Raw genomic sequence first — 14,097 nt, forward strand, 5'->3', positions numbered from 1 at the left:
TTCTCCAGACAGTGAGTCAGTGGGTTTGCAAACTGAGGGAATCTGAACTCCCAAACTTTCCTCAGTTCTTGCTTATTTGCTCCCAAAGGAAAACCTCTAGAGAGGCAGCAGTTGATCCAGGCCCGAGATCTACATTAGGCTCTCATCAGTGCCTTGATGCGTGAGGCACAGACCTGATTAGCTAAGCCTTAGAGCACCTCTGTGCGGCAGGTACTTCATATTATCTTTTTGCTTCTACAGGTGGTCCTGAGAGTTGCTCACTGTCTGTGAACTATAGGTTTTTCTTACTCCACAATAGTATCACCAGGGAAGAAAGTGTTACTCAACGTGCGTAAATGTGACAGAGTCTGGGTCTATAGTGAAGTCTCATCTACTCTGAAGTGAGAAATGAAGTAGGCCTAACCCTGCACCATGAGTCAGTAGCAGAGTCAAGACAACAACACGAATCTCTTATTAGTAGCTCTGCGATATAAACACATGCCTTGCCTCTCTGCTTTCCCAACCTTTCATTAACACAACAATAGTGGTTAGATTCCAGTATATTTTTCTCAGGATCAGCTCTAGCCTATTTTTCAGGGTTAGATAGGAATGCTGCCTCCTGTCTCCCTGCTTGTTCATTAACTTTCTCTGCTCCAGTAAAATACCTTTTTTGGTGTTTGCCAACTGGCCAGCATGGATATGAAACAGGAATTGCTGGCAAATACAAAATGTTTCATACTTGCTTGGTTGCTGTCCCTAACCTCTCACCTGAGTAAGCAGCACCTTATGACTCTTACAGTTGCTTTTCATTCTTTGTGGGCTACTGCAGCCCAGTATGAACATATAAAAACTGAGTCAGGCTGCCAAAAAAAAAGAAAATTATGCATGACTTAAAATCACAAGGATGATTAAAAACAATAAAATGCATATTTTCTATTTGCCTTTGGGTTTTCTGAACATGTGAGGCACACCCATTTCTGGTCTTCAAGCAGTTTGTAACCATGAAGACTAGAAACTCAGGACATTCGTTTTTTATAAGAGTTGCACAAAACTTCTTGTTTCCAGAAAAACAGTGAATACTGTAAGACCTGCAATAAAATGGCCATAACTGGCAACACTGCAGCTGTCACTGAATGCAGTCAGTGAAACTAAATGAGTGATTTTTTTCCTTTTCCATCTAAAATGAGTTTTGCTTTTCACATCAGCACAATGACTTAGTGTTTGAGTATCCAAAACTACTCGAGGAAATATAGATTGCTTTTGCTGAGATTTTTTTTTTTATTGTATCAATGGTTGGCATTAGATGAAATTCACAGTAGGGCTGATTATCCTGTAAGACCGCACTTTCAGCATATAGCTGACTGACACTGATTTGGCTTGGGCTCGGCATATTCATTTCATCTCTTCACCTTCACACAGCCTGGTGCAGTTGGATGGAATATCATTCTTAATTTTCTTCATCCAGGCCTTCTCGCCTTTTCCTAGTCTCTAAATAAATTTTGAGCCTTGTAGCGAGATGCTCAAAGGGCCGGACTCAGCCTACCCACTCACCCTGACCTTCGGACTAAACACCTAGCTGGCAGCTGCATCCCTTGGATAAATGGGATTCTGCAAAATGACAATGCAGCTTGTCTGGGTGGAGGACTGGCCCTGTCCAAGAGTAAGTAATGAACTCCCTCCAGGGCTCAGGGCCGTCACAAACATGACCACCTTCTGCTTCCTGTGCCAGATGCAATTCCTAGAGCTTGCGTTCTTGGATATAAAGAGAGCACTAATCGTACCTGCCAAGACAGGCAGTCCTTCCCCTGAAAAAAGCATGAGAAAACAACCTACATATGATAGATGTTAGTCATGGTGCTTATTGCACTGTTGGCACAATCTCCACTGGAGCTCTTATAGTTACATCCATGATTTGGGGATGAATCAGACCTACTGCACATGTACTTATGGATGATTCGAGCAGACACAGAGAACATAACAAGATTTTCTTGATGTCCTGACCTGGTCTTACCTCCCTTTGTGCTACATAATGTCTGTAAATCTTAGAGTCCTTTTTTTTCTGTTTAGGCAAGGTTACTGGGTGGAAAAGCATGGCATACTTGCAAGAAAATACATATATGGTAACATCTGATAGCTTGCTAGACTGGAAGAGGCTAATGATGCCAAATCTCAATTTTACTGCAGGCTATGTGGTGATTTTCTGAAATCTCTTGATTCTGGAGTCACATTAGTTATTCAAGAATCTCAATTATACAAACAAAAAGTTTCCAGTCTCCATATTTGTAAAGTAAAGCTGGTTTTCTGTGATTCCTCAGCGTATCAAAAAGTGAAGACAAATAAGAACATACTGAACCTGTATTTTGAAAACCAGAAGTCTGTAAGCCGATCTCATGGCTTTGGAAGGCCTGACTATTTATTTCTGAACAGTTCATGCTGGCAACATTGTAATTTTTCCTTTAATAGCTATGTCTATGCTTGTGTAGTTTGGCTTACAACTCCTTCTGTAATAAAACTATCAACATTATTTTGTATATATTAAACTTTGTTTTATTTTTCCTTCTAGTTCCTGAGTCACTAACTGGAGAGATAATGTTATATGCAAGGCAATTATTCAGGCATAGCAAGATTAAAAAATGGAATATATTTCCCTGGGAAATAAAGTTTTCACACACAGTCTTTTCTGCATGTGGAAAGGGGGTAAAAGCTTAACCACGGCCTGTTCCAGTTGCCTTCTTCTAACAAAAGAAAGGGTTGGGATTTTGGGGTTGTTTGTTTTGTTTTTAATGTCTTGAAAGCAGGAAAAAAAATTACAAGACGAGGATTCAAAACCAGAAGGAAAAATGAAACTCACTGAGCTAAAGTAATGTATTGAAGGGAAAATGTTTGAAATGTTTACAGTGACACTGTAGTGTCTCACTTACATGAGGCTGTTTTATTGCAGGCAAAACACAACAACATTGCAATGAATAAAATATTAAATGCTGCTGAGACATTTATAAGGACATTTTTATAGTTCTACCAGGTGCAGTGGCATTATTTTAATTACCTGGACATGACAAAAGTGCTGTCAAGCTGAAGTGTTGATTCTCTTGCATATGTTTTTTTGCAGTGAAGCTAACAGCCAACAAAAGGAACTCAAGAACTGCAGGTGGAAGACACAGAAATGGTCGGCGCTGTTTATTCTGATCTGTCCACAGTTGTTACCCTGCCAGCTGGTGGAAACCATTTTAAAAGGTATAAAACCCATTTATAAAAGGTGTCAATTTACCCACCAAATGAATTTGAATTACTGGTGTCTTCCCAAATGCTAGCACTCACCAATGTCCCCCACTGGTCTTTATTCAATTTAATACACACAGTGGTGTAAGGGATAACCTATGCCCAGCCATCTGCTAATGCTCACCCCTGTTTTCTTCCATCTTTGTTACTGTGTACTCTTCTCCACCAAGGACCCCAATCCTGCTGCAGGACCTACACATCCGATAACTGCTCTGCTCTGCTAAACAAGCAAAACTGCTTGACTGTGAAGTCCTGCTCTTTGTGACCCCGTCATTCACAGGACACGACCCCGTAGAATTTTTTTTCAAACACTTCCCCGGACATCAGCAGGAACTCGTTCCTCAGGAGTAGAACTGGTCCTGACTCCATTGAAATGTTTTCTGCAAGTTGTATCAATCAGAAATCTAACAGTCTTTGCTATTTGCCCACTGATATGAAGTGTATAAATGCTCTCCCCTATAGCTGCCTACTAAACGTCCTCCCAGTACCTTGATTAGGTAAATGCTCCTGAGAACTCCTGAGTATCTACTATGCCCTCAGCTCCCACTGGCTTCAATGACACTTTAGGCCATCCCATTTCTACCTGCCTTTTGCAGGCCTTCTCCCCACTTCAGGACTAGACATAATCCTATTTAACGAGCAGACTTGTCTTTGAAACTCAGCAACTTGCAGCACAAGCTATAAGGTATGGAAGTATTATCTAACTTTACGGCAGAGAGAAATTATGTGTCTTGCCCAAGGTCACACAGAAAATCTGTTGCAGCACTGGAGGAAAAAAATATCCAGAATGTTTAGATTCCAGTTAAGTATAAGATGTTCTTTGCTCTATTGCAATGGAAACAGTCTGATACAAATTGTATTAAGCTTATACTTCTTGTGTCTTGTGGGAACATGAATGCGTGTGCATATGGAGAAGAGTTAACTTTTTTGATAGATATGGACTAATACATGGCTCTTCAATGTTTATGATTTTCTCAGTTCTACCATGACTTAATATTGATTTTGGACTACACTAGGATATTTTGTTAGTAGAGAGCTTTCTGTTTTATGTTTTGTATTTCTCCCAGTTCCTGTTTCCAAGAAAAAGGACTCTTGACAGATCATCTGCAGCACATTTAGCAAGTAGTTATCACTTCTTCAATGCTAAGATTAGAGCTTCTCCTGGTATTTTCTGCTGGATATTATTGACACCAGCACAAGGGTAGCACAACAGGTTGTGTGTCTATACAATAGTTCATAGTCTAGCATCTTAGCACCAGTACACCTCCATCAGTATTTTAAACTGTGAACTGGGCCAACTGAATTATAAACTAGGTTACCACCATTCTCTCTCCTAACTTGGCCACAGAGAATTTTGAAGATTGAAGGACTAATTGAAGGGGCCATAAATATATTATCTCAAATTCTAGCATATTTAAACAAAAGAATCAAATCACATGTCCACATTTTTTAAGAGAAACTTAATAAATACATATGAATGGACAGGAAAAAAACACCCTTATCCACATGAATGATTAGTACAAGAGGCACTATATCACACAAATATCTGCTTTCAAAACTGATGTGGGGTGAGCAAATCAAGTAACTGCGTACACAGTTCACACTCACCAAAATTCATACACAGACACATTTTGTCCATGTGCATATGCCTGTTTCTATGAAATGTATTTTCAACGGACATGTCTGCTGGATGCATGTGAAAGTGCAAATGAGGCAGAATTAATACTAGAAGAGGGATTGGAAGAAAATGCTGCTTTCTAGTATCACAGTTTTCCTCTTTTAAGAGAGGAGAAGTAGAAATGGATGAAAAGAAGTAGAGGGAAGAAAGCTGGGGGGGAGGCATGATTTATCCCTCTGATGTCATAATCTTCCCACTTATCAATTGTGTCATAATCCCTCTATTCAATGATAAGTACTTCATAAGGCAGCAGAAGAGAAGAGAGAAATGTGAAGAGCAGAGAGGGAGAAAGATGAAGAGGGGAAAGGATCATGAGGAAGAAAGGAGGAACCGTAGAAGTCTGAGGGTCTGATTTGACTGATACACATTAGGAAACGTTAGCTATGCTGTTCACTGGAGGATTGCAGATGTTCCTGTGAGTGCGATGTTAAGGCAAAACCTCTCTTCAACAACAGATCTTTCAATGACTCAAATCCTCAGCCTCTCTCTGCGTGTACTTTTGCTCATGAAGACCATCGGGGCATTTACCATGTCTGTCACTGGTAAGTTGCTGTATGTATTGTTTTTATGTACTGTACAGTGTACAAGATATTAAAAGATAGTATGGGAAATCAGGCTTTCTTCAGATGAAATTAAACTATGTGTGCTGGATCACATCTAGTTTTATAAAATGTAGCAAGGACGGGATGAATAGGCCTCTACTGTTCCCTAATTCTCTGTCATTGTGGTCTTCACATTAAGTTAGAGCTGCCTGAGAGCTACTTGTGTGTGATGGTCCCCAGAGGATTTCCCTCTGTTAAAAAACTGGAACAGGATAGGCTTTCAGCACTTCTCTTTATCTCTATCCTTTCCTTCTACCATATGTAGAGATTACAGGGAGTGTGGTCTGTAAGCTATGTTCACTAGCAATTCCTTGGGAAACTGCCAGCGTGGAGGTCAGAGATGGACAGACTCTGTCCCTTCTGATGCTGTACAACAAACAGAAAACTATGCTTGAGAAAATGTGTCATCTTTCTGGCTGGCAAGACTTAGGGATTTCTGTGATTACTTTAAGATTCTCCAATGAAAGGTACTACCCAAAAGCAGAAGTAGCTATCAGTTTTCAAAGTCCCTAGGTTTCTTTCCCACTGCAGACTACTGGGACAGCAGTTATCCCATTTCAGCTTGATATGCACTGCCAACCTTTATGAGAAAACTTCAAGCTGATCGTGACAAAATACTTGGCTATTATGAGACAAAGTATGTGTTCTAGGTATCTTAAAAGTGTCAACTCCAAATTTCCTAATGATAACATTCAAAATCTCAAACACATTATACATATCTGTGAAGCTACAGAAATGCCCTGTTTTATTATTTTCTCCAGTAAAACATTTTATTGTTTTTAAACCAAACAAAATCTGCCTACATTTTGACAGTGAAAATTAATTGTCTCACTTAGGGAAACACTGATCAGATCTGCTTTGCTGTAAAACTTTTTATTGGTTGCAAATTTCAAGTCATTCTAGCTATTCAGGGCTGCATTAGAGGAAGACTTCAGGCATTATAATTTTACAAGAAGTGAATAACTGCTTGGAGATTTTTGCAAAACAAATGATTTACTTCTAAGCAATCAAAGGGACATTTTAGTTTCTCTAATGAGGTAGTTCAGTCAAGAAGCTGGAGATACTGACACCAGATATTCCTTCTGTTGCTGCAGCAGATTTCTCTGGCGTTGACAAATAGCCTATCTGAAATAGCAAGGTTAGAGGGAAAGTAACAGAACAAGCAAGAGTGTCAAACCCTTAGTAGTCCAGTGCTCTTGGCATTCCTAAAAAAGTAGGTAGACAGATGAGCAGACAATTCAACTGCTGATACAGAACCTTTTCCTTACAAGTTTCAAGAGGATCTGGTATTTGTGACAGTCATCAGTCTGACAGTTCCTGAGACTAGGAATTCCCAGGAGCAAAAATTATGACATTTTGCTCCTTGAAAGCCCTAATAAAATACAGTCTGCCTGGCCAAACCAACTCCACCAACATCAGTCAGAGCCTTTCCTTCGGCAGTGCTAAGAGTTGGATCACACCCTGAATGGGAAGCCCATATTCTTGTTGTAGCCTGGGAATCCCTGACCCACTTTGTGCCATCCTGTGCTGAAAGTCACAGAACGTGTTCATGAGAGGCAAACTTAGCAAATGTGGGTCCTCAGAGGATAAGGTTTCTTTTGTAGACCTAGAAAAGATCCTGGCAGGTACCTCTACAGCCATAGGATGCCAAAGCCATGAGAAGATCCTGTACCCCAATGGCAGCTCCAATGCATGATAGCTTCTTCTGTTCCTAACCCCTTGGATTTGGCAGAGCGCTCAGCATGATCTAGGAAGACAGGCAGTTCATGCCTTATTTCAGATGGAGGAAATAGTCTTTCATGTTCTGATCTATGTTCAAGTGTCTTTTTCACTACCATCAGCAATGCTGGTTCTGCTGTTATCGGTAGTATTCTTATGCATCAGAGACCTGAGCATCATCCCACTTTGTGCCAATAAAGAGTCTGAAAAAGGCAACTGTTGCCAACTACAATATACTTGAATTAGTCTCTTAAAAGGACAAGAATTCATATTGTTTTTAGTCATCTGTTCCCTCTAGGAAATACAATGCATTTGTTTAAATCAAAGCCAGTGGAAGTATTCTTAATTATTTCCATTAGCCTGGAGGAATATATAAAAAGAACATCTCCTTTCCTATCACTTGCCACTGCAGGACATATGTCCTCTTGCCTCAGAAATGTCACTGCTGGATTTCAGATCAACTTGTTCATTTTTGGCACGGTTGGAATAACAAAATACGAAAGATTTTCATGAGTCAACTTATGAAAAAATCCATTTCATCTATTACATGAGCTTTTTTCAGTTTTAATAACCTAGAGTGGGGAAAGATTCAGCCAAAATTGTAACTCATTTTTGCCAGCAATTTTCATGTATTATGAATGGGATATGCTATTCTCAATGGCACTTTCTTTCCAGTGGTCTTTCATTTAGAAGTAGCATTCCTAAAACATTGTTCACTGGCAACTTTTGAGCTCAAATTCTTCTATTCAAGCACTGAATGGCAACACTGCTGGTTTCACGGTGTTGCCATGCCAGTGTGTCTCAGAACAGCTTATTCTGTATCTCATGAGCAGTGGCTGATAGCTCTTAGAAAAACTGCAAGACAAATACTAGGGTCTGCCTGGCAATATCACGTGAAACCAGCAATATGACTACATTGTATTACATGCTAAATAATTTCTACTCATTTCTCCAGAATTTGACATCCCTATTTTTAAACTCATTGCACAACATATAAGCAAGCCCTCAGGATGGTGCATACACCTCTCTGTACTCTTATATTTGTAGTTAGATCCTTGAGAAGCATTTCAAGTATATTGTTTGCTATTGTGGCACCAAAATTATTTACATAGAACAGGCCGGCCATTTCATTGTCTCTGAAACCACATTTCCATTGACAGAATCCTAGCTAAGAGCTCCGCTCCATGCAGGAAGCAACACAAAATTGCTAACGTTGCAAACTAAATCTAACATTATAATATAGGAATCTAGATTTTAGTTTTATCTACTAACCAATAATAAAACCATGTTTCAACAGTAGGGTGAAAGTCAGGCATACACACGGGCCCACATGTGTAGGATTACTGTTAAGGGTAGCATTTGGGAGCAGGGAGGCTCTCAGTGTGGCTGGAGTTGGCTGTGTTAATCACTAGACATGCATAGCATTAGCCACTCCCTCCCTGAAAGACTTTACTATCTAGGAAGACAAAGCAAATGCAGAAGAAGAAAAAGCACAGAGGTACAAAATAATTTCTTTGCCTGAAGTTACTCATCAGCCAAGAATGGCATACTGTTCTAAATACCAGGCCATACTCAATGAACTATTTAACATGCATATTAAAAGCCTAAGTAGGGAGTTGTTAAGGCTTTAAAAGGTCACAGCCCAGATTTCTACACAAGGCTATCTAGAACTGAGGCTCCCAGATTTGTAACTGTGTGGCAAAACAATTTGTCTCACTTTCAAAAAGGCTGAGCTTCCCAGCAGCTCTGACCAGAACAGACTGGAGCTCTGCTCTGCCGAGGACCCCTGTCCTACAGTGTGTCCTGCTCAAGAAAGATACTGAGCAGCTAGTTTGCTCCAAGGGCCCCTTCACAGCTTTAAAGAAATCAGTTTGGTACTGGGTCCGTACCTGGTACCATGACTCTAGGCAGGGCACTACTGGCCTGGCTCTATCGGCTGCTTGGATGCCTTCAAGTAGTAGTGGGCAGTGAGAGATGCTCTGCCTGGCATCCTGTTGCAACAGTTTTAATCCCTTGATTCTCACATTCTACCTTTGTTTTTACCTGTTGTCCATTGTGATCACTCAGCTTTCCCCAGATATCCTCCTTTTTTCCCACCTCTTGAGAGGCAGAAAAACATTAAGTTATTATAGGGATGGACTCATGTCTCTCTCTGATGGAAAGAACAGTAAGTACAGAAACTCAAAGCAGACTACTGGACTTTCTGTATGCTACTAGACCTTTTTATTCTGACCATTTTCATAACACGCTTGATGAGTAAGACTCTAGAACACCATGCATAAATGCCAAGAAACTGGATTTTCATTTCTATTTTTTTATAGAGAAAATATTCCCTGAGTTGTTTTGGAAAATAAATGCTGAAAGCTGGAGATCCTAATGGTAATTAGTGTCCTTTCATTACCATATGTGCATCTTTCTCACAAACTATGTGACATCGGCACAGTAAATATCCTTTATGTAATTTAAAAGTAAAATGTAGCATGAAGCATGCTGTTAATTCTTGATGACAACATCACATAAAAACAAGCATGAGGGAATCTGAAAAGATTCTGGGCCAATTTCTACTCTTGGCTAAAATTCTACAACCCCCTTGAAGTCAGCAGCATTCTAGGCTTGCAAATGAAAGCAGAATTTGGACTCTAGTTCTTCAAATCTCTGAATATGAGCATTGAAATAGAAAGCTGGCAATGCTGCTCATGAAAGGCCACTGCCAAATGACTGCTGGGCCAAATTTCCAGTAGGCCTGGGTAACTAAAACTCCAACTCATCCTGTTAGTACGAGGTACAGAACAGAGGTCAAAGTGACCATGGAAAAAAATCCAGTGAGATTCAGAATTAAAACAAATTTAAACTCAGTTGTTCAAGGAAGTCTTGTGCTTACTTCTTCTGGATTGAAATAGCCTCTCTTGATAAGTAGGGGCTTTTTCTGCTCTCATTAAAGCCTATGGTGAAACTCTCTGCAGTTTCAGGGGCTGCATGCTGGATCCCAAACAACTAGATTAGAAGAACTGAAATGGTGTTATCACTAAACACCTGATCCAAAGCCCACTGAAGTGGAGACCTTCCATTACCTGCTCTGATGATAAATCTACCTCAAAATAAATACATTACCTAGATTTCTCAAGTGATTTCTAAACCTTTAGCAAAATAGGAAGAAATAACAATCTACTACAGCAGAAGCAAACACAAAAGGTCCTCTGTGTTAGCAGATACATTAAGTGGATTTGGGAAAAGGGGATAAAAAACAGAATAAACTTATTTCAGAAAATTTGTGCCAATGCTTTCTAAAGAGATATATGAGCATATGGCCCTTAAGAATAAGCGAATAAGTTGTGCTGAGATATCAAGGTGACTGGAGCCTTAAAACATGATAAACAGATCTAAATAATTCAGGCTAAGGAGATTAAATTTTGTTTCAATTGTGACATTATTAATAGGGGAGTAATGTTCACCAGTTGTTCCATTTTACCATGGATCATCAGATCACCAGCATATCTGTAAAACCTTTCACCTCTCTCTTGGTGTTTCACCTTGTACCACGATCTCCTGCTTAATAGTCTGGAGCTGGTTTTGATTACTGCTCTGTTGAAACAAAATTATGCCTGGTGGAATAGTTGTTTCACGAAGATGAACATCCCATTGCATATCAAGTTCCACATGCTTTTGGAGGGCCTATGTCCTGCTGAACATTTGTGTACTCTTAAAAATCAAAACTAATATTAACTTATATGAATAGTCTCTTACTCCTTCTCTGCAGTGTTCTACAGAAGACGGTCTTCTGTTTTCATTTGCTGGCTCAGGGTCACTTGACTTTTCCCATCTTTAACTGATTTCTGTTGCTTTCTCAGAGTCAAGGATGTCCTTTTCTGGTTGGTTAACAGCTTAGTCATTTCTCTGATCATACACATCCCTCTCTCCTTATCCTACTTGAGTTCAGCAGGGTTTTTTAGCCTGTCATTTTTGATTTTCAAAAGAGAAAATTGAATGCTATTTCTTTAATATTGTATCTTCCATTCACAGTGGATCAAGATTTACAGTTATTTCTTAGCTGCACTCTTTATTCTACTTTAAGAATAAGCCTGGACCTCTTTTTATGGATTTTCTCTCTCAGAGACAGTCTGACTATAGGCTCTTTTTCTCCGGATGACATACAAGTTTGTGCCCTCTACTTCCTATTTGTTTGCCTTTTTGAGTTATGGCAGCTTCTGACTGTACCCAACATACTGATTCTATACTTCAAGAAGTCCAATTACTCCAGCATTACCACAGGTTAGTTTTCTCATTATGGCACACTAGCAAGCTGATGGACTTCTACACAACTCCAGGAACACTACATCTGAATGTTCTGCTGTCCCTCCTCCTTGACATTCAATCCACTAACTTAACATTTGTTCCACCATGTGTTGCTGGTCACTAACTCCTGGCAGGAGATGTCCATCTTGTTCTCTGTCTGCCCTTCCCTTTCCATTCTCGCTGCTGTACTGCCGGCTGTTGTGCTGGTTGCTCACAACTGCAAAAGAAACAATTGCCCGTTTTCTAAAGAGACACTGTGAATGTTCCACCCTCCTATTCTGCATTTTTATTTCTAATGAAGAGAGGAAACCTGGCACAAAGAAAGTAGTCTGAGATGAACCAAATGGAACTTGGTGTTTTAAAAAAAACGTATAAAAAAAGATGATCGTGGGGAGGCTTGGAGGAATGTGATCGTCACTCCCCACAGCTCCTTACGATTACTGCCAAGACCATGAAAGCGCTCCAAATAATGTTGTGGGAATGCTGTGATACCCACATGCAATGCAGGTCATCTTCTGTTCGTGCAACCTGGCATTTGGAAGACTTACTGCATCCGCAGATAGCCAAGTGTGAATAATCTCTACCAAAATAGCTGTAAAACTATGTTAGCACTTCCATGCTGGTTGCACCAGCATTTTCTGGTGTTGATCCAGGCTCAAATACTTAAAACAATTAGGGGCCTTCCACCCATTAAGTGTTTTTGCCAGGGTTATAGACCTACCCATGCGGGCCACAATGTTTGGCATAGCATGCTCTTGCCAGCGGAACATCTCTGGTTGGACATTATCTCTGCTGAAACCCTTGTGTGTGTCCTCTTGCAATGACTTCCTCGGGGTAATCCTCCGCTCTACAAAAAGCATAAATGCTAAGATACTGTTAAATATCCCTCAATGTTTTACCCATCCTTAACTTCTCCAGCTTCCCTTGAGCCTCTGAGCCTTCACAACTGGTGCTCTTTTCCCCCCTGAAATGCTGTACGAACTCAGCCCACCCGGCTGCCCTGACCCTGCGCCCAGCTCCTCTCCTGGCAGCTCCTCCCGGCTCGGCCTGCTCCCCTCCGCTACCCACAGACAAAATCCCTTTTTAGTGGGGTCGTTTCTTCTCTCCAGAATCCTACCCTCCCTCCCTATCTGCTTCAAGCCGCTGCCGTCCTTAAATCTCACCTTAAAACCTTCCTTTACGGTATAGTTTACAGCTCTCTGTGAAATTATGTGAGCCCGCGTATTGCAGGTGCAATATAAAAACGTGCCGTATAAAAGCGGGCTGCGGTGTATTGTCTCAGCGCTTCCTCATAAAAAAAACTCAAATCATGGGACCTGCTGTAGGTAACGACAGGAGATTCGACATCCGCAGCTGACTTTTTATAGAGGAAATAAAGTAGCGAGGCGAACGGCAGCCCAGCGACCCGGGCGCGCTGGACGAGCAGCCCGCCGTCCCGCCCGCCGCTGCCGCTGCCGCGGGGCCGCCGCGCCTCAGCCGCCTCCCCGGCCGGCAGCTGCGCAGGATAAACACACCCCGGGGGCGGGGGGAGCGAGAGCGGCGCCGGCTCCCGGGCGGCTGCCCCAACGGCCGCTGCGGGGGGGGGGGGCAGCCCCTGGCCCCGCCTCAGGGCGCGCTTGCCCCGCGCCCGCCGCCGGGCCCCGCCCGCGGGGAGGGAGCGGCCCCGCGGATAAGGCTCTGCCCCGGTCGCGCGCGTTGTAATGACCCTGACCTCCACCCGCCCTGCGTCTGGAGAGGGTCATGGGGAGAGGGGCAGGCGCGCCGGGCCGCTGTCCCTTTAAATGAGATTCTGTGGTTCACGTCGCCGCCGTCTCCTTGTGATAATTAGTCGTGGGATCCGGCGCCACCTCTCCCTCCTCCCGGCCGCCCTTCCCCGGCTCCGCCAATCAGCGCCCGCCCGCGTCACTCTGAGGGCAACGAAACACGGAGAAAGGGGGAAAAAAAAAAGTTTGGTGAGGAGCGAGCGAGCGGGGCCAGGCGCGGCCGGGCGGGAGGGAGGCGGCGGGACGCGGCGGGCCCTGAGGCAGGTGAGGAGCGAGCGGCCGCGCCGGGCCGGGGCTGGGGCGAGGGGGGCGGCAGCGCTGCCCCTGTCGCCGCGGAGCCGGGCGGGGCGGCGGCCGCTGCCCGACCCCGGGGGGCGCCGCGGCGGGGGCGCTGCCCGCGCGGGCCGGGGGCCGCGGCGCTGAGGGGGCGGCGGCGGCCGGCGGGGCCGGGGACTGTTTTCTGCCTTTTTTGGCTGTTCCTCCCCCCGCCCGCCGGGGGCAGCGCCGCGCCGCGTGCGCAGGAGCCGTCCCGGGGCAGAGGTGTTCGTACTCGTGTCCTTGGGGCGCCCCGTGCGCGCCTCGGGTGGGCTCCGCGCGGCGCTTCGCCTCGCCCGGGGGCGAGAGGCTCTTCAGGCAGTAAAACCCGGTTTTGCTGCGGCCCCCTTCCCCCCGCGCCGGCCGGTCCGTCATCCCGTCGCGTTTTACTGCGGAAAAAGTTGCTTTTGTTGTCACGTTCCCCGAGACGCTCTGCTAAACTTAACCGGACTTAGCTCTTCCTATAACC

General features: G+C 43.3%; 1 protein-coding gene and 1 long non-coding RNA gene across 5 annotated transcripts in view; one reads left to right on the plus strand and one right to left on the minus strand.

Moving 5' to 3' along the window:
* Positions 1–1,920: 1,920 nt before the first annotated feature.
* Positions 1,921–13,120, minus strand: LOC112995977 (uncharacterized). The gene is made up of 3 exons (XR_003262310.2): positions 12,714–13,120; positions 12,272–12,397; positions 1,921–11,767 (listed from the first exon to the last, which is right to left on the minus strand). It is a non-coding gene; the product is annotated as an uncharacterized LOC112995977 (long non-coding RNA).
* Positions 13,121–13,364: 244 nt separating this feature from the next.
* The window catches only part of ZFAND6 (zinc finger AN1-type containing 6), a 40,873-nt gene continuing 40,140 nt past the window's right edge, over positions 13,365–14,097 (plus strand). The window contains exon 1 of one of the 4 annotated variants that reach the window (XM_064517257.1): positions 13,365–13,502. The gene's annotated coding sequence lies outside the window, so the exon portion shown is untranslated. Of the gene's footprint in view, positions 13,578–14,097 lie in introns of all 4 variants that reach the window. The other 3 variants (XM_064517258.1, XM_064517255.1, XM_064517256.1) reach the window with 3 other exon arrangements.

The sequence above is a fragment of the Dromaius novaehollandiae genome, chromosome 10, assembly GCF_036370855.1.
Source record: "Dromaius novaehollandiae isolate bDroNov1 chromosome 10, bDroNov1.hap1, whole genome shotgun sequence".
NCBI lineage: Eukaryota > Metazoa > Chordata > Aves > Casuariiformes > Dromaiidae > Dromaius > Dromaius novaehollandiae.